The sequence below is a fragment of the Mastacembelus armatus genome, chromosome 21 (genome assembly GCF_900324485.2).
Source record: "Mastacembelus armatus chromosome 21, fMasArm1.2, whole genome shotgun sequence".
NCBI classification, from domain to species: Eukaryota; Metazoa; Chordata; class Actinopteri; order Synbranchiformes; family Mastacembelidae; genus Mastacembelus; species Mastacembelus armatus.
In genome coordinates, this window is record NC_046653.1 from 20,810,309 (window position 1) to 20,831,073 (window position 20,765).

At 40.9% G+C, this 20,765-nt stretch overlaps 1 protein-coding gene across 2 annotated transcripts in view; it reads right to left on the minus strand.

The window, feature by feature from the left end:
* Positions 1-20,765, minus strand: part of sema5ba (sema domain, seven thrombospondin repeats (type 1 and type 1-like), transmembrane domain (TM) and short cytoplasmic domain, (semaphorin) 5Ba) — a 140,090-nt gene that overhangs the window by 110,966 nt on the left and 8,359 nt on the right. For both annotated transcript variants that reach the window (XM_026296322.2, XM_026296321.2), the window contains exon 2: positions 448-512. The gene's annotated coding sequence lies outside the window, so the exon portion shown is untranslated. The remainder of the gene's footprint in view (positions 1-447; positions 513-20,765) is intronic.

Here is a 20,765-nt window from a genome sequence, read left to right on the forward strand (position 1 = left end):
CGGAGGTAAAACTCGTCCATTAGCAGCCTGTAGGAAGCCCCTCCAGTCCTCCAGTCCTCCCGTCCTCCCCCCACATCTCCTGCTCAGCCTCCTCTCTTCCGCCTGCACCGCCACACTCACACCGCTGCTTTCAAATCACTTCGCCCAGTGAGCATAAAGGGCTTTCACCAAAAAAAAGAAGCTACAGAGCTACTTTTACTACAGAGGCCACAATGATTTCGGTGGGGAGAAAGGACAGACATTTGGAGAACTAAAGAATGAGAGAAAAAGAAGAACAGCATTTCCTCACTGCAGACATTTTGGTGGTGGCCCACAAGAATGAGCACACAATAAAAATAGATTGTGGAACAAATACCAAATAAATTCAGTTAAAAGCTGCAGACACTGATGAGAGAAATCAAGGAAGAAACATGAAAAGTTTTGAAGGGAAAAGATGAAACTACTCACCAGCTAAGCATCACTGGGGTGTGGGGACGGGACTGAGAGGGCCGTCTGTCCTTTTCAAACCGATTCTGGGAGAAAGTAGAGAGACAGAAAGAGGAGGGGGAGGGTGAGTCTTTCACAAGCTGCTTGCCTTGGTCTTATAAGCAGTGCGCAGAGCCACAAAGAAGTGCTGGCGGCCTCGTAAACAAACCGCCAACTTTTCAATGGAGCAGAGAAGGCGGAGCAGGAATGGCATTTAAACGGAGACTTCATGGGGTTGGCAGAAAAAGAGGGACCTGTGAAATGCCTTTACATCAAGTGAAGGCCTAACTGGACAATAACAAACCACAAAGTTCAATACGGTTCAAACACATTAAACTCTAAATCCCATATAAAATAAGGCAGCTTGTATGCTATAGAACACAGAGCCACTGTAAACTGACAGTATAGATGAAATGAGGTGAGCAGATGCCTAATTGTCTTGAATCAAACACAGATGCTAATATGCAGAGAGCACTTTGGGCTCCAGGCTTTTTGATCTCGATGCCACAGAGCAAATTGGAACAAATAGCCCTGGTTGGTTTCTACGGCAACCTGAAATAGCAGCTCAGACTTGCCATCTCTCTTGTGGCGTCAACCGCCATGCTATGGCTGCAGTTTCCTTCATGTCCACACAAAAATGAATAAGAAGGGACTGATTATCATCACCCTGTTGCTCTGGGAAGACTGGTCACTGGTCTGCTTAGACATTCAAAAAAATAATCAGATCTACTGTGCAGTCACATAGGATGCTGTTGCACTCACTAGCGTGAATGAAGTACTTGACGGACACATGTACTTAGTAAGTGTGTTTGACAGTCCACAACAGATTCCTTGTTTGAGAAGCTGCAACGTGAGAATAGTTTGTATTTTTCGATTCAGAAGTGACAAACCATTAAACATCCCAATCACTGTTCTTCTTCTTCTTCTTCTTCCCCAGTCCAATGCTAAGACTCTGAACAGCCACAAAGACAGGTAGTCAAATGGAGTAAAGGAGATTTTCTATGGAGCTAAGCTCAGAATTTAGGGCTAAGCAGCAGGAAGTGTCCGCTCAAACCAAAAAAAAAAAAGCTCCCTATAATCGCCAATGTCAGTGTGGGATCAGGCTTTATTCACTGCAACAACAGAGGAGGAAGAATTCTCATAAACTGCTTAGTCTGTGACGTAGAGTTTTACTCACTTTCAGATACACACACACACACACACAAACACACACATACACACACTCCCCAGGCTCCTGCAGTGATGCCTCTACACAACAGGAAGTCAAACAAAGTCTGGGATCACTCAACTCTGCGCAAAGTCACTAAAACTTTATTGACCATATAAGTGACAGGAATGTGACACTAAGCATGATCACACTGTGGAGTCTGATGAACACAAAACAGACAAGTTGATAACAACTGAGAACATCAGAACCAGAGCCTGGTGCCAGACCCCTGAATAACTGCCCACATCCCAGATTGTTTCTGGCAAATCAAAGAGCTCTGGAGTTGTGTTCACGGGTGGCTGTTTGCACAGTTGGGGGAAAACAGCGAAGCCAGTCGGAGATTTGTCGGCAGGATTAAGAACACAGACATCGTCTTCTTGTCCCTGAGCCAAAAAAAAAAACCCCAGAAAAGTGACAGAAAGATGGCTATGACTGGGAATGAGACTGACACATCTGTACAGGTAGAAATAAGCAAATTTTCTTTTTCTGGTTTGTCAAATATAATGTTGATGAGACTGGGGATGGAGTTTATGAAGCTTTTATCAAATCTCCATGTTCTTGCTGTTCTGTGACATACATGACCCCTGTGCTGCAGCCGTACAGATAAAAACAACAGTCAGATATTACAGATTCTACTTCATCACTCAGCAAAACTCATTAAATGAAACACTAGTCCTCTGTCATTAAATGACAGAGGACAGAACACGATGTAACGAGTCTTCACAAGTTACTAAAGATAAACATTAGACTTATTTCTTACTTTAAAATGTTAAGGTTTTAAATAAAGTTCCTACTTTAACAGGCTGATAAAGTTCTTGTCATTTCTCCTTTCTTCTTCCCGCACATCTTGTACTTCGCAGCTGTTTCGTTGCAGATACACCAACCCACCATTTTTATTTACTGTACAACAGCAAAGTATTATCATTTTTTCATTTAGTGATATCTGTGTCATGAAGTCACACTTCAATTTGGTCCAGTCTTAAGCAAATACAGCATCAAACCTACATCATATACAACAGTAAAACACTGTGTACTTTTTTTGTAGAATTAGTACTTTTACTTTGGGGGGGGCTACTTTAAGTACACTGAGACACTTAGTTGGATGAATATTTTCTCAGTGTGGTATTGCAAGTTTTGACTTGAGTGCTTCTTTCACCACAGACAAGATAATCCTGCAAATCTCACTTAAGACTCAACACAAAGTACAGCGAAGGTTGATAATTTTGTAAGTGTTTGGTTACAAACCAAAACACTGAGAAGTCAGAGGATCCCTAAAGTTTGTTCAGTTCATTCTATGGGGAACGTGAATACCTAAACCAAATTCTACAGCAATCCATGCAATAGTTGCTGAGATATTTCAGTGTAGAGTGAGCAACCAGCGGCTCAGCAGACAGGCACTGCCATCCCCGGAGCATTTCACTAGTGTGGCTAATAGACTTTTCTCACAGCAGACATGTCTGGCATGTTATAACAGGAAAAACAGAGGTGCCAGTGATAATATTAAAAAAAAAAGTTGAGCAGGTGAGTTATTTCCAGGGCTGAGCTATTGTGCTGGCTCACTCAGATTATATTACAAACATGTGATTAAACTGGTCCAAACGTTTGTTCACCTGGACTATTCCTGCAATAACAAATCAAAATGTCTTTCATGGAAAAGATTTATAAACACACATGTATAATCTTATCTAAGTTTTTTTTTTTTTTTTGCTCTTCAGAATTGCATGTTAGAAATACTTATAATTACAACCATTATCACCATCATAATAAATGATCTAAATTAAGATGAGAGACATTCCCTGACACTCTATTCTGATATTTATCATAGTAATATAATAACAAGGGAGCTGAAGGAATTTTAAATAGCCAGCTGAAAATTGGAGCTTATATGTTTTAGTATCTAAAAAGTCATCAGGGGCTTTATTCATTTTCACATTTTACATCATTTCACTGTATGAGTCTGTACTTGTGTGTGTGTGTGTGTGTGTGTGTGGTGAACTTGAGCAGCACTCCTGATAACTGCATGAGGCTGGAAAGCTGTAGAGTCGACCACAGATCACCTCCCTCATTTCTGTCCATAAGAAGTGGTTATCAACAGCCGCAATCACATCCAGCAGTGAAAAATCAGATTCTCCTAATTAAGCTCCAGTTACTGGTAACGGACTCGGACAGTTTAATGAAGACTTAGCGGGAAGTAGGTGAAGAGGCGAGTTACGAAACAGCAGGAGTTCACAATTCAACAAGTCATGAAGTTTCTCACACACACACACGAATACAGGTTCATACTGTATACTTGTCTAGTTTAATATTCTTTCTTCAGGCCAGTAAGGAAATATGTCTAATTAGAAAAGAAATACTGCCTGCAGCTTTCCAGTTTACATCAGACTACACCAGGGAGCGGTTGCCAAACAATCTCACCATAGGCACAGCAAACACCATAGACACACTACATCATTTAAAACAGTGGCACTTCAAAAAGCTTTGTTTTCTGTTGTAGAGTCATAGAAACCTCTAACACTGTGACTGAATATGTAAAACAAGTCACTGAATTCACCATTTCCATCCCACCATCTCCAGCAACTATACTGGTGTATCTCAGCACTGGTATTAAAACACAGAACAATTCTTAGATCACACTAACTTTCTAAGTTCTATCCAAATGAAATAACAGAGTAATCAGCGCTAGTGTAAACTCTAACCTGAGGTTAATTCATGTTGCATGCTTGACAGTTTCATTTAGCTGGCAGCGCTGCTTACATTAGTTATGTTCCCATCAAGTCTTGCAAATTATAAGCAAATTTCCAAGAAAAATTAGAAAAATTAAAACTAAAGTCATTGAGGGTTTCTGTCAACTGCTGTAATGCAAATATACTCAAGTGAGCAACAGTGGGTTTGAGTCATGGCATCTCACCGCTGTTTCCTACAAAATGGTGGCGTTTATTACAACCCCCCCCCCCCCAAAAATCAACCACCTCCACCACCCTAACCCCCATAAAGCAGAGTGAACAATGACTGCCACATAAACCATGTAATGATTTATTCCATAAATTGTTTTTGCTTTTATAAGCTTTATAAATTACCCCAAGCACTATCTGTGCATTATGTGCTGCCACTTTCTTGCATGCTGACCAACACAATCACCATTAGGCTGGCATAGCCTTGATCAACCACGAGGCTGATAACGCTGCCTTTGCAATCTATGGGTCGAGTTGTTCTGTCAGTGTCATAAAACTTGGTGCTCTGCAGCTATTTCTGCTTGCTGTAATAATTTTTCCTGCTCGTACGGATCTTTTTTTTTTTTTTTTAACAATCTGAACAACATGTGGCCCATTTCTAGCATTAAAGCCATGACTCAGGTGATGAAAAACAACCAAAGAGAAAGCTGAACAAAAAAGGGTGGAAAATATACAATCCAATCAAATACAATAAATAAACTGTGCTGGACGTGAAGGTGTATGAGAGATGAGACTGTGGCAACTACACTGTTTAAATAATCTAATGCAAGAGGCCAGTGGCTGTTGTAGACAAGCAAGAGGCTCTGGTCACACACGAACACACACATAGACACACACACACACACACACACTCCGAAAAAGGTCAGCTCGTATAGGAGGCAGTTTAACTTGCACAACCTGAAACCACGGCATCACGTTGATGGACAAAGTCATCCATTACCTTTGCTATTCTGCTCCGTCCTCACATGTCTCTGCAGCAGCAGCAGCCGCCTGGCAGGATTTCCAGCCTAGTTTCACATGTCATCTTGGGTTTCAATTATAACACTTGAAACCTGTTTATATACAGTATGACCTTTGCCCCCACACTCCCTGCTCTTAGAGACAACCTCTATGCGTTAGTGGAAAGGTCACTAAAGTTATTGCAAGAGTGGTGACAAGTGGCTTAAGTGTACAGTTGAGACGTAAACGAGGCCTGAGCTTAGAAAGCCCAGTGAGGGAATGAAAGTATTACAAATGTAAATGTGGACAAGGCAGCTGTTTGTGTCAATGCACCCACATGCCCACACACCAATGACTATACTGTTATATAAGTGTGTGTTCCTATACCTCCGTTTTTGTGAGAACTAATTTCCGTCTTTCTGTGATGTGTGTGTGTACAGTATTTCTATCATGATTGCTCACTAAGCTCAAGTGAGTCTCTGCTGTAATTAAGTGGCAGTCCCACTAAAGAAGCCCAGGGCTGCTAATACATCAGCGTTAGCTTTAACTCTACAAACTGCACAGCTGACCAGCTGGCTTAGAGAAACGATGGAGAGCATACAGCGCTATTTAAATCAATCCTCAAAATGTGAATGCCTCATACAGACCGTTCTCTACCAGAGCTGGGTGGATTTGTGTAACATTTTTTAAATAGTTTTTAAAATACATAATCTTACTATTGTTATTTATTTAATTAATAGGCAGTGGTGAGTTTTTTTTTATAAGTAAAATAAACATAAAAACAAAACTGCACAGCCAACTGTGTTAGCCTGTGTAAGCCCCTTGTTAATCTCTGCTGCAAAGTCCTAGACTAGCAAACGTCACAGCTTTCAACCAACACACATATATAACTTTGATCGTTTTAAACTGTCCGTCCCTTAACTCTGTCCCCTTTTCTCTCATCTTCACTTTAAACTTCGATGTTGAGACGGTGTTGAAGTTCCAAGCACCTTTTTACTGCATCCAGTTATTAACAATGACAGAATACAGTCTGACTGACACTTTGAATTGACAGCTGTAATCAATACATTAATTAAGGCTGCATTTCATTAAGTTATACCAGCTGTGCACGGCTCACTAAGCTCGCTGAGTCACCTTAAATCCTACGGAGCCATCATTCATTTTAATTCCACCTGGATTTTTAAAATGATGAAAATGGTCGTTTAACTTCCGTATCATCTCAGCCCCACCTGCAGTGGCCTCACCTCATCAGTTGGGACAAGTCCCTGGACTAAACACAGGAGTGTTAATTCTATTAAGACACTGTATACAAAACAAAACCAAATACAAAAACCAAATACCAAATAATATAACACTGCATTTGGTTTTGCGTAACATACAGTATGCTGCACAGATTTTCTGATTTAAGGGTACCACAATGTAAACATTCAGGATATGTAAGACATATTGTAATAGTGTTGAGTTTTAGGAAGCGATGCAACACAGAAGTGAAAAAGAAAAAGAATGATCATCAACGTATCAATACAAACTTCAGGGACTGTATCATTTTGGATGTTCATTTCAGTTTTGTTCTAAATTGCTTTTTCAGGCCTAGCTGTGCAGACCTGCTGTGAGTCCACAGGTACACCTGGACCAAGTGTTCGCTGTGGGATAAAGTCTTCATGTGATACTGGAGCTGTTGATTAGTCTGCCACAGGTTATATAACTGGGTTTTTGGGACTGTACAGTATCTCTGTTTTTAAACATGCTTGAGGTCTGTACTTTTTTCTGAGTCTCTGTGTCCTTGAGTGCTTGTTTGTACTGCAGGAAGGGGCTGCTCACATGCATGTGTCTGTAAGTGAACTTGGTTGTTCCAATTACAGTTTGTTGTGTTGGTGCAGAGTGAAGTGCTCACTGGGGGATTGAACTGTCTGCAGGCAGCCAGCAGCAGCGACCTCAGCTTCAGACCAACATTATACTTATCGAGCTGACTATTGATCCACACATCCAAAGCGTGCAGTAGCCAAGTGGCCACGCCTCTCTTGCCAAGCCGGCAGAATGAAACCTGGATCCATTTCACAGCACTTTTACATAAACATGAAAAGCATATGATGCATTTTTGTGATCAAGTTATAGATCCTGTTGAGGCTGGTGAAGTGTGTTGCACAATACATTAATCGTATTATTTCAAACTTTAAAATGTTTCAGTGCATTGTTACAACCTGTTTAGCTTATTCTGCTGCTGGGTGCTTTAACCCTTCTTAGCTAAAAGAGTAAACATGATGTGACTCTTCAGTGTGATTTGAATGCATTCCATTTAAACCTGCACCCTGTTTTACATTCATACCGTATATTCCTTAGCACAAATTTACATAATGGTACAGTCAGGCTTGGTCATGAACTGTAGAAGAATAAGAAATGGACTAGAGCTAGACATCGATAATCCAGGAGCCTTCTAATTCACACACTTGCTAAAGGGAAAAAAAAAAAAAGCAATACTTTCCTTACATTTCTGTTTTTAGCTCAACATGAATGACACAGACACCACAACACACACACTGGACCACTAGAGCTGTGGTCACATAGCCAGCAAGATTTTTATTTCCATTCCAGTTTGATAAAAAATTCGTCAGACTGAGTTTGAGTCAATCTCTTATCAAACCTTTTGCAGTATCTCGCTTCCTTTTTTAGTATTGCAATATGCAAAGCATGCAGAAAATATAAAGTCTGTCTGACAAAACTTTAGACTTAGATTTAAAATATTAACCTACCATTTTACCTTTGCCAAAATATATAACAAATCTCTTTTCATATCTGTCCTTGTATTTTATTGACAAAGATTATACAAAAATATTGAGGGGACATTTTTATTTGGAGTCAGAGTTGCTGTTAGCTACCACACAGTGTACAGCACGTCCTCCGAATCTCTAATCCTGAAACCTGAATCTCCCTGAAGTTTTCTGAGCACATCTCCTGCACACACTCAAACCCTCCATCCCTTATTATCCAAAACACTTTCCCTTTCACATTTCTTCTGCCTAACATCTCAACAGAGGAAAACTGACTATAGCGGCATCATTAAAATATGCACAGCGATGCATTTTATCCAAGTCCCCCGACTTTGTGGGTGGAGAGCAGCTGCACTCAAAAACACAGAAAGAGAGAACTGATTCTTTCATGCAATCGTGAAGTGGTTACTTCTCTCTTCAGAGGGTGATCCGTATGTGGCATTGAAAGAGAGGAAAATCATTTGCACCTGCCGTTCACATGCATATTTACTTCAACAGACACTGGCCTCTGCGGCTCAGGCCCCCGAGGATAAGGAGCAGAAGGCCAGGGGCAAGGAATTATTTATTAAGCCAAAGGCCACCGACTTCCAGTGGGAGGAAAAGAAAGAATAACTCTCCGTCTTTTCCCTGTTGGTCAGATGCCATCAAGGGAAGAAGTGAGCTCAGCCGTGCAGAGCAGCAGTAAGTATCACCCAGACTGAAGAAGAAAGAAAGAGAGTGGGCACTGAGGAGGAGGAAACAACAGGGATAAGAGTGGAGGAGCACATTGCAGCGCCACACAAATTCAGAGAAAAACGCACCTTCCGGGGGGACAACCTGCCTGCAGAAGTCTTACACAGATCCTAAACTAAATGATGTTTTCATGGCAGTATGCAGCTGCATCAAAGCAAATTCAAACAGAGAGGGAATCAGCTGTATTATGGCAATCACTAGCCTTTTGGGCTGTTGAAGCTGCACGGCTCATATGCCTTTTTACCCTCCACTATGTAAATTACAAGAAGAAAATTGAGTGAAATGTTCCCATCAGCCTAATGTATTATGTGCATTAAGCTAACACAGTTTTCAGACTGCAGCACAGAACACAGTCTCAGCTCTTAATGTGTGATAGAAGCCCTCCCTGTATGGAAACAAGTGGAGAATTAGAATTAACCCTGCCAGGAATGAACCAGTATAATGTGGCCTTTTAATCCTTGATGTCTTAGGACTTCAGCAACCCCCCCCCCCGATATCTACAGTTCAAGCTCAAAAATATGTGGACACATGAACCTTGCACCAATATGTGAAAGCTGAACATCTCATTAAAAAGCCATGGCCACCCTTTTGGGAAGTCATTCCATGAGATTTATGAATCTGGCTGCAAGGATTTGCTCCTGAGAGCTGATCGGTGCTGAAGGCAAAGTTCACAGTCTGTTTCAGAATCCAGGATCCAGAAATTGTGCTTTGGGACACAGTCATGTTGAAACAGGAAAGAGTCCTTTCCAAGTTGTTCCAACAAAGCTTTAAGAACCTAAGTCCAAAAAACCTATCCCAAAAAAAAAAAAAAACCTAACAAAAAACTGGTTTGGGGGACTAAAGTTTGAATGCACACTCTTGAATTTGTTTTAATTACCCTTTGAATATGAAACAGTTATATCCTGTAGGCTCGACAGGTTCCTCATACATGTTTGCAGCTTACTCCTTTGTGAAAGATGACAACTGTGGATTCACCGCAGTTAAAATAGCGGTGACCCAGAGTCAGGGTAAAAAGAGGTCAAAACATGGCATAGTGTCCATGGAAACCTCTCAAACCACTGCTTCAGTGTTAACCCATCTGTTCAGCATTTTCCAAACATTTATCACTTCACTAACAAATTAGTAAATGTGTTCCAGAGAAGCGTTGATGCCACCGTATGAAGACCCATTAGTGCAAAACCTAAGAACTGTACTGGTTAAAGCGATCATAACCATTAGGTGTGCATTAATGATTTACTGGCAAAACCAGAACTTCTCTGGTCTGTAATGATGCTGAAGGTTTTGTGGACATGACCTTGAATCACCACTGACATCTCTTGTAACTGCTGTGAATCCAATTCAGGTCTCATTTCATTGTGGACTGAACAACCAGGAGAGTGAGGGATGATGTGGAAGCAGAGTGGACTGATAGAACAGGGCTGCAGGTGATTCATCTTCCTGAGCCAGACTTGGTCAGCTGGACACAGAGGCGCTGGCTACACCTGGTTTTAATCAATGGAAAACCCACCTGGAGCAGAAACTGATAGAGCCAAAAATTGACAGAGCAGCTCAGCAAAAAAAAAAAACAACAACAAAAAAAAAAACATAACATATCAAACGAGGAATGAAAGGAGAGCCACAAGAGAACGGAAAAATACGTCAGGAATTAAAAATTGGCTTCTGATGGTACAGATGATACACAGTAAATAAGACAGAATAAAAGACAGAGATAAATGATAAAAATGTGACAAGAAGAAGCAGGAGACAGCAAGAATTAGACCATTTAACATACGAAGGGCTGGGAATCAAGCTCCTAATCCATCTTTGGAAGTGCAGGGATGAAACCTCCATTCATCACTGTGGTGTGAGGATATAACTAAGAAAAAGAAAGTGACAGGGAACCAATGCCCTTGTCTTTTATCGAACTCCTTCTCCTGGGATGACAGCAAAGAGATCCTGACTCTCTGAAAGGCAGCGGGAAGATAGAGAGCATTTGATTAAGTAATTTGGTGTTTACTGCCACAGACTCATCTGTCATATGCACCGTTTGCCTAACAACTCTTGAAATGGAAGTACTTTGCAATTAAGATTGAATTGCAGAACAGAGAGACAAGTTCAAATTATATGTGACACAGTAAAGGAAGCTATTAATTTAGGTTCAAAGTGAGCATGGCCTGGGGGGCAAATAAAAGGAAGCACTAAAGCATGTTACACTGTCTGAATGTGTATGTGCACGGATAATAAGCATTTATCTGCATCTGAAAGTCTGTTTCCAACTAACTTTCAGCTCGCCCAGAAGAAACGTTTGAGCCACCATGACACAATTAGCTTACTTCTGACAACACCTTAAATAAACTCAAAGTGTCCTCTGCAGAACTTGCACAAGTCAACATGAGGTAGGTTTCAACTGATACATAAATAACTCAGGTTTCATCAACCAAGCGAAGAAAGAACATTTCCCCGCACAAAACCACAAGCCCATCAGAGCTGTGATTCAAGCTTCTGTCAGCCTCTCAAAGCAGCAGATCAAAGCTTAGTGGGATTGAGTCTAGCATGAAAAAGACCTCTCCAGTGTTGCTTCCAACCTTAATACACCTTTATTCAAACTCTGTTTCATTTCAGTCAATGGCATCCAGGAGCCCAGTGAAAAACAACTCAAGGTTCTTGAGGACCTGGAGGCATAAACTCAGCTCAACACATTATAGCACCTGAAAACTTTGATTTAATTCAAACCATTAGTTACAGGGGAGTGCTGCATGCAGATACTGGTGGCACAAAATTTATGAGATTCATGAAAGAAACGGGCGACAATGTTAAAGCAAAGCAGAGCTTCTCGAACGCAAGATGTGCAGACTGGATCTGTTGGCTGAAGTCTGTCACAACGCTACACAACGCTGTGTCCACAGACGGACGTTAATAACATCGGGGCATGTTTTATAGTGAGCAGTGGATGTTACACAGTTTTACAATGCTCTTTGCAAATGACACATCATAATGGTTTGGTCATTGGTTGATTTTTGGCACATATTTCATATTCATTAGACTGTCAAATAATATTTCAGTGCAATTTATCAGCCATTAACTGCTGAATGTGCATTTGTGACAACTTGCCCCATAAAACAGTAAGTTGTCACACACGCTTTTTGGTAGGTTGTCAGGTTATATCATGAAATAAATAAGAAACACGTAATTAATTGTGAAAACTGAAGTCAACACCTTAAGTTAGTACATAAACTCATGCCCATCACTGAAAATGATGCAGCCCACAGGTCTTTGTTAAAGCAGACTAATCAGAAACATATTCAGAGTCACACTTCTGGATAAATTTATTTTACGGTCCTCAGGTCTCAGCTTTCACCCATTTGCTGCATCTCTCACACTGAACTGAGGAGACACTGACTCCTCTATAATGTTTCTCTGCTTTGTTGCCCTCATTGTCTTTCCCAAACTTAACTTTACAATTATTGTCCTTTCTCTCCAAACATTGTTTGTTTTTTGTTGCTTGCACCCTGACTTTTCTTTTTAACTGTAGCGCTTCTTTCACTGGCATGTCTGTCAAAATAGCTGTTTTGTGCCACATTCTTTCCTTGAGAGCAGCATTTGAATACATGGTAGTCACAGCTGGTACTTATGGCTAAATCTCAAGGACAGACTGTAGTAGTCTCATATTGTAGAGTGTAGTTCAGCATTAAATCCCACATTGTTATTATCACAAATACAAGTGATGGCCTAGAGGAGGTAGTGGATCAAACTATATGGTATACTGCTCTATACCATAAACAATCATGGTCCCCACACTCAAGTGTTAGTTTTAAGGTAAGTCAGTCTCTCAATGTCACAACCCTGTCATCTGAAAACAGAGCAGAGAAAATGTGGATAACTGGAACTGACACTAAAAGAAAACTAAGCTGATGAGTGTGTTTGCTACCAGCTTTTCCACTAATCTTGACCTCATGTAATTATTTTTCTGAGACTATTGAAGATATGCTGCTTTGGGTTGTCACATAAACTGCAAAACCCACAGTACAGCAATGATTTATGTTCCTTATATGGTTCTTTTGGAGGATCTCTCTGTATCTCCAGCAGAGCATTTTATAAATGTAAGACTAATGTGTGCGATGTTAAGCCTTGCTGAAATGACTTTGTGGAAGATCTCCACGCTGAGGCAGGAAAGGCTTTTAAAGTCTGGGTTGAGTCGGGCACAGACGCACACACTGACCTTTATTTTAACACACACACACACACACACACACACACACACACACACGCACACACACACACATGCGCACACACACACACACAAAAATCCTAATGCAAGTTTTACATATTCAATACACACACACACACACATAATGGCGGTTATGAATACCTGTAAAACACTCCATAATCCAAAACTGATGGACTAAGCAGATCAGATAAAATTCCTCAGTTCAGTTGTGGCAGAAACATTATTATGATTTGTTTATCCGTGTCAATAACAATAGGATTACGGTGGGCATCACAATGAAGTTGTTATTTAATGAGAAATCTACAATGAAGTTTGAAAATAATGAGGCATGTGGTATAGATAGGCAATATAACTTCTGAACATTCATTAAAAACTCTCTCCTTTGTATGCTATTTTTACTGGGTTCGTAATCTATTGTAGTGTACCTGACAGTATTTTATCTGTTTTAGTAGCGTTGTAATCATAGATAAAGCTGCCAAACTAAACAGTTAGGAGAATTAAAGACCTATAGCCTCAGCCAGCATTCTGTCCAAAGTGCTGGGGAGAACTCTACGCTGGTGTACCCAGCTTGATATAAACAAAAACATGGCAATGAAATACAAAACACAAAATACCACAGTGTTTTATGTTTCATATTAATGCTTACAAAGCATTTGAGTGTATACATTATAAATAAATGATTCTACAAATTGCACCAGAGGGGGTTTTAGATTTCAGGAGATACAAGTCAAATGGATGAATTCTGGATATGAATAATGGAGTTCAACAAGGTTTTTAACATTCCTATGGGTGATCTGTCAGTGCAGTCAGGTGGATGTGTTTCACGGTACATGTTTGACAGCTCTCATCTTAACCACCCTATGTATGCAGATGATTTTTCATCTGTACACTGTGGGTACTTTGAAGATAAGACCTGATACTATGATTGTTAGAAGTTAAATCAGTGAATTCTGGATGTGAATGACAGCGTAGGTCCTAGTTTCTTCCTACTTGGTCTTAAGTGTAGTGAGAGGAAAGATTTAGGCCATTTCATAATCAACGATCTGCCAAAATATATATGTAACATGATGGCTCACAAATTCAGGATGTGCTCAGTTAAGTGTGAAGACGTGTATTCAAAGCTTTTTGTATTGACCACCTGTGGTGCTGCTACATAAAAAGCAAGATGCAGTCTCACTGTGGCCTATAACAATAGTGTGAGGCTGTTCAAAGCCACAAAGTCTTTAGCACAAGCTGTAATGAGACTAATTTATAGATGTCTGTGTAGTTTATCTGAATGTGCAAGTGTTTTATTTGTTTTTGGGTTGTTTTTTTTGCCAACTATCCCTGAACAGATCTGTCTGGTTGTCATCTAGAATCAGGAATCAGCCTCTAAATGAATGTTATATTATTGTGACTGTCTTGTTTGTGTGTGTGTGTGTAAAGTTATTTATTTATTGTATTTTATTGCGTTTTGTTGTTCTATGGAAACCAGGTAAGTTGTGTCTGTAATAAAGTTTAAGAGTACTTCTCAGTTATCCACTCTAGGTGCACTGACACTTTTCAGACGGTTGGAGAATCTGTAAAAACCCTCTTGGCCAAATTTTTGAGCAATATTGATACAATTGACTGGAGGTAATTTGATGCTGAGCCATAGGCAAAAAGATGCTAAAGAAAAACCTTTAGGTAAAGAAAGTAAATAGAAGCCAGTGGAAAACATGCCAATGTTGCTCAGTCAGCAACAGATCCCACGAAACATATTGATTGTTCAACATAAAAAACTCAAACAAGGTACACTAAACATCCACTGCCAAAACATCCATCACAAACGATGAGCACATACAGTGGATCATCCACTCAGTGGTGCTTACAGATACCTCTGATTGAATGGAAGGTAATGCTTCTATAGGAGCCAAAAAATCAGTTTCAGTCATGTCAATTCTGCACATCTTAGATTCCTTTCCGTAGCCTTGGGTTTACAGTAGGCTTTGAAATTATCCACCTGTTGAGAATCTGACTCCGGCATAGAAAGAAAGGGGAGAATAGAGAAGTGGCATTGGAGGAAGCGAAGGATTGCTTGGGGTGGCTTAAGTCTTTTAGTTTTTGTCGCATTCCTGTGCCAGCCAGCTGTCTGGGTGTCCCTGGAGGCCAGAGCCACCATACTAGATCACAAGGAGTGTCAGAAACACACAAGCACACACACATATAGACTAGCATGGAGGACTTGTCCTGTCCCCTGTCCGCAGTATCAAATGACTGTTGTCAGCAGAGGCAGGGCCACGAAGCTGGATCCAGGCCAGGTCATTTCAGAGGTTTTCAAAGCAGCGAGGTCATTCTGCTGCATCAGAGAGTTTAGCAGCCTCAGTCACCACAAAGGCACCATTAGGTTTTTTAATACTGACACATTAAAAAACCTACAGCTGCTCACTGTGTTACTTGTTTATTCTAAATGCAATGCAGAGAAATGTCTTTATTATGAATCCAAGTTCGATTCTGCACCACTAGCTTTAAGAAAAGAGGCAGGTTTCCTTGAGTCTGTCTGAAAAGCCAAGCACACCCACGTTAAATGTTAAATGAGTGTGCACTACTGTGGTGGACAGCACAACACTTTGACAACACTCTGGTGTTGAAATGACGTTATCATTTTATCTTCGTTAATATGAAGCCCTGCTTACGTTCTATTAGCTAGACATTTATATAAATATGGATTTAAAAAGCCTGAGCTCTTTCACTATTTGAAAAGAAGTAATGACAGAAACCCTTTATTAGCCATTACACTAGTGTTTCAAAATGAACAAGTTATTTTACATCTATGTCTCGGCTTTTTTTTTCCAAAAGAACCTTATTAGATGTCTTTGTTAGACCAATAAACGAAACAATTCCACATTTTCCTGGAGCCTATTCCAGATTTTCCTGTGATAGCAGCTGAATTGTTGGAATAATAGATTTGCTGAAAAGCTCATAAAACCACTGACACCACACGCGGCTGTATGAGTTCACAAAACAAGCGAGAGAGCTGTGCAAACAAAAGTCTCAAATGTAATAGCAGCGATATTGTGCTGGCAACACCTGCAGAGCAGAGCAAGCCAATTACAAGACAAAACAAAAAGTTAAAACTTCATTTTCTGTCACGTCTTACAGAGTGCCAGGATCCCAAATGTGTTGAAGATTATAAAAATCATTTTAGCATCTGATGAAACTAATCCAAGGCACAAAACTCATGAAGAAAGAACTGAACACACACCAGCAGTTCCCTACTCCAATAATTGTCTATGCAACCGCTGGAAAATACTAATTTAGATCATCTGCAGGTTGCCTTTTTTTACACAGAAACAAATCACTAAAGAGACCAAAGACAAGAAAAACACATTAACAAGAGACAACACCTGAAGTTTTAAACAGTCCAACCACCACAAGTTGGCTGTACCCAACAGTAACAGCCCCGTGTTTTATGTGTTGTTTATCCCTCTGGCCACAGAACACAAACGGCCCTCTGTCATTTGTGCCGCTGTAATGAATAGGAGCACGTCTTCAGCAAAATCAAAGACGCGTGGGCACGACTGCCATCACCGCTGGTTTGTAAATCGCAGAGGGTGTCTGGGCGTCACGCCAGCAGGGGCACGCTGTCGAGGCAGTAGGGGGCATTGAGGGTGGTATAGGACAGTCTGAAGGGTTTATGAGTGCAGAACTAAAGCTAAGAGAGGTTCTTATAAAAGAAACAAGTTTCCATTTATTTATACTTTTGGTCCGTTTTTCACGGTTTGGGCAAAGCCCCTTTCCAATTCAGTGGAATCCTTTGGCTACAGCATCCAATTATTTCAGACAATAGAGCCTTTCAACTTTTTGACAATAGTTTGGGGAAGACTCCTGTTTCACCATGATGCTCCACACATGCAGGCCAGGTGTTTGAGGAAACAGTTTTCCTAGTTTCATACAGAAGATCTTTACTGGCCTGCAACCTCAGCCTCAAATGCCATCTGCAAGCTAGGCCTGATCATCCAACATCAGTGTTGGACCAGGTACTAATGGCCTGGTCTGCCCTAATGGGAAGAAATCCCTGCACTCAGGGTCTAAATTCAGGTGTAAAGCCTGAAACCACAAAAGCTCAACGACCACATACAGAGGTAACATTCACTGCTGCCCAGGTAATGTGAAGCCTTTTTAAAACAATACTTGAATGAATTTTGTTTATTTTAAAACAACACACTTTCAGCTTTTCTTCTTTGTGATGAAGATAGAACGCAGCAAAGAGAGGGCAGCCATGTGGGGAGAACAGGAGAAACACAAGCTTTCACTCCAGCCAGATCCACGATTTTAAAGCAACCGGCTAAAACAAATTCACATCCGAAAATAAGGTGAGATTACAGGTGAAGGTGTCCTGAACCCAACCCCAACCTGCCTATGGAGGCCCCACTGGTTAATAGTCGACATTTTTCATTCCAAACACAAATGGCTAAATCAATTTCTTTATTCAAGGTGAGTAGAATACAGACATCTCTCTCTGTATACAGAGGGCCCTTTCACACATAAACAGACATCTGCATGTAATAGCAGCCTCTGAGCTGTGCCAGCCTGCTGTCCAGGTCCTGGCCCTTTAATCAGTGTATGTAGCATCCAACATTTTCAGTACTCATACATGCAACCTAAAAGTTGTTAAACAGTGCTTGAGAGAGCTATATGAAAAGTCTTTCTCTCCTGTTGTCCCCAAGGGCGTCATAATTTACTGAAGTTGAAGTGCGAAGTGAAACTATGAGAGCTGCCGAAAATGAGAGAGCAGCATGTGTCTTAATAACACACCTGCCTGCCTGACCCCATGGTAATTGCTAGTGCTGCTGCAGCGACATGACGTAAGTATTCATCTCTCTGCTTTCATCATACCACCGTTCAGCCTGGTGTTTATTAACAGACCACACCACTGCAGGGTTGGTAAATGAGATAAATAAAACCCTCTGGGTTCAATGCAAATTAAATTTAGTGTTGAGGGGAGGCAAAGGAACAAGGTCAGATCTCTGGACACTGATTCAGTTACAGTACTGCAAGGACACGTTAGAATGAGAAGGGGCGGAACAGGTATTGCAACACAAATGCAGGTTATGCACTAATGCACACAGTGTATTTTGCTGTACATTTGGTTTTTATCCTTTAATTCATACTCATATTGACCTTAACCTGAAACAGTCCTGCTGTTTTCATAGTCAGAAAAAAGCTATTTTGTATGTATTTTTAGTTGGTTTGACAAATGAACTGTGAAACATTTGATAAGTCTCATCTTTGAGAGCTTTTCATCTTGAAAGGACAATGTTGATGAGTGATTAATCTTTCAACTCTTTTTCACACGTAAGAAACATCACTCACTCCTGCGTGAGGTTCTACACCTGATGACACCTGAGTCTTCTCCACTGACTGAATCAAGACTGTGAAATGTGGTTGACAACTTCAAAAACCAGTAAGTTGATCTTTTAGCTTACGCTTATTTTAAAAGTCCAAAAATAAATTACAAAATGAGTTAGGTGTTCCAAGCACATCCTATTTTCTGTCCATATGCTTTTATCAATATATATATCATATATCATTTAGAGGCAAACTGTAGGTTCAAGACTGCCAGTCGAACCTAAGGCGGCATTTAAAGAGTTGGACTGGGGGAGTGATAAATGGAGCTGCAGGGTGAAACTAGCAAGAGCAATCTGCTGTGAGTAGAGGCAAAAATTTAAATAGCCATCAAATACCCAACAGCTAATTTACACATTGCTAGAAATTGCTTTACCTTCTACTAGTGTAAAGGACCTGTGGCATTTTGTAAACAGAAAAAAAAAAACAGGCACATTTATTTCACTAAGATCCAGTGAAGAAGCCAAACAGGTGTGGAAAAACGACAAGGTAATGTTACCTCCTGTAGCTGAATGAATACACAAAGGAATGTGTGCATGTCTGGAGCTCATTCATCACATCGTTTCCAATTCTTACATCAGGATCACATAGTTTGTGATCTCTGCGCTCCTTTACACTCTGTCGACATGAGATGGGAGGGCCAGGGGGTCAAGTCACAGAGAGCAAAGAGTGTTTGAGGTGGTGTCAGGTGGAGAGGTCATTGAGGAAAAAGAAGGAGCTTTTTTCCCCAACCTTTAATTGCAGTACACGGTGCTCACATACACACTTTATGCCCTATTGGGACCCAACAGAGGCTCCTTTTCAGCTGCAGAGTTATGGTGGATCGGCTAAGTAAAAGGGCAGGGGAGGGACAGTTCACTGAAGTGCAAAAACCTAGTCAAGGACCAAGATTCTCAAAAGGAGCTTTAATGGACCTTGAGATCCAGGTGGAGGACATAAAAGAGGAACAGGTGCAGCAGAAAAGCTTTGAGGTTGTTTTTATATAAAAGTGTATCCAACATGAAGAGAGAATAAGCTGTGCACATGCATATGTGTGTAGTTGTATGTGCAAGAAGCAGCCTATCCCAATAACAGTTATGTCTAAGGCACATACTCTATGCCTCCTATTAGCCAAACCCTGCTGGTCAAATATCCAGACATGGTGTTTCTTGACGAGACGGACGGAGGAACAAGGAAGCACAGCCGGCTGCTTATCTCTATAATACAGACGTTTTGCCTCCGGTCTTCCATCACTTCACTTCCTCATGCCACATGACTCTCAACTCAGTTGACTAGTAGCCCCTTTTCCCCACACTACCTAGGAAAGGCCAGCTCAAATTATTTCACGTTTCAGAATAAGAGGTGAGCCGTACACAGGCATAAACGTTTGCCTTTAATCAGCCTGATAACCAGGACTGATTTTACAAGACACACAGGTGAATCTCATTTCCTTCTTGGCTTAATCCAACATTTCAATTTACTCCAGCTTTCATCCACCAATTCCAAAAGTAATAGATTTTTGTATTATAAATAATTCACATGATTGTGATTAAACCTCTTCCCATTTTTATAGTGAGATGTGGTGCTGGTCGGCGGCCGGCATGCTTCTTAATACTGCGATTGTGACGACAGGGCCCTGAGAGTAGACTGTCTCTGTTTCTGCCAGGGCATTAATCACTGTCACACTCCTCTCTTTCTCTGTCTGCGTCGGTCTGAAATAGACCCTCCTGCCCCCGCCGAGAGCCACTTCTATCGTCATAGTAACCACAGCCAACCACGAACCAAACTCAGCAGTGCTGTCGAGGTAGCGAGGCAGAAAAAATGTGTTTAAGTTGGACCACTTGAAGCTTAACTTGAAAAGGCAAAACTTATATGCATCATCGGTTTTGTTGTGCTCTGTTTTCTTTAAGGTTTTTTCACTCCTGTTCGTCAGGGTTGTCACTGGTGACGGACGGAGACACCTCTGCCTGGTGCACTGCAGTCAAACATCACATGAGGACCAGCGTCCACATTCAAAGTGTTTGCAGTTACGCTCGTTTGGGAGACATGCGGTCATATATGGTCTCCTGTTCAGCACTGGTTGACTAATGAGCTCTTGATTAAGACTTCTTGCAGCACCAACCCCCTTACATGCCTCCACTCCAGAGATGAGCCTATAGCTCACACGCAGCATGAATCAAAATCATCCACACTGTTGGAGAAAGAAATCCCATCTGTCTTTTGGCTTAAGACCAGGAGGTTTTTGGCAAGAGGCGAACAAAAAGGTCAAAAGATGAAGTAGAATCACTTCTTCTCAAAGTCTGGCAGGTTAAGCTGGAGTATAGCTAGGTGCTTTTTGCTACGCAGGTCAAATAGGAAGAACAATCAAA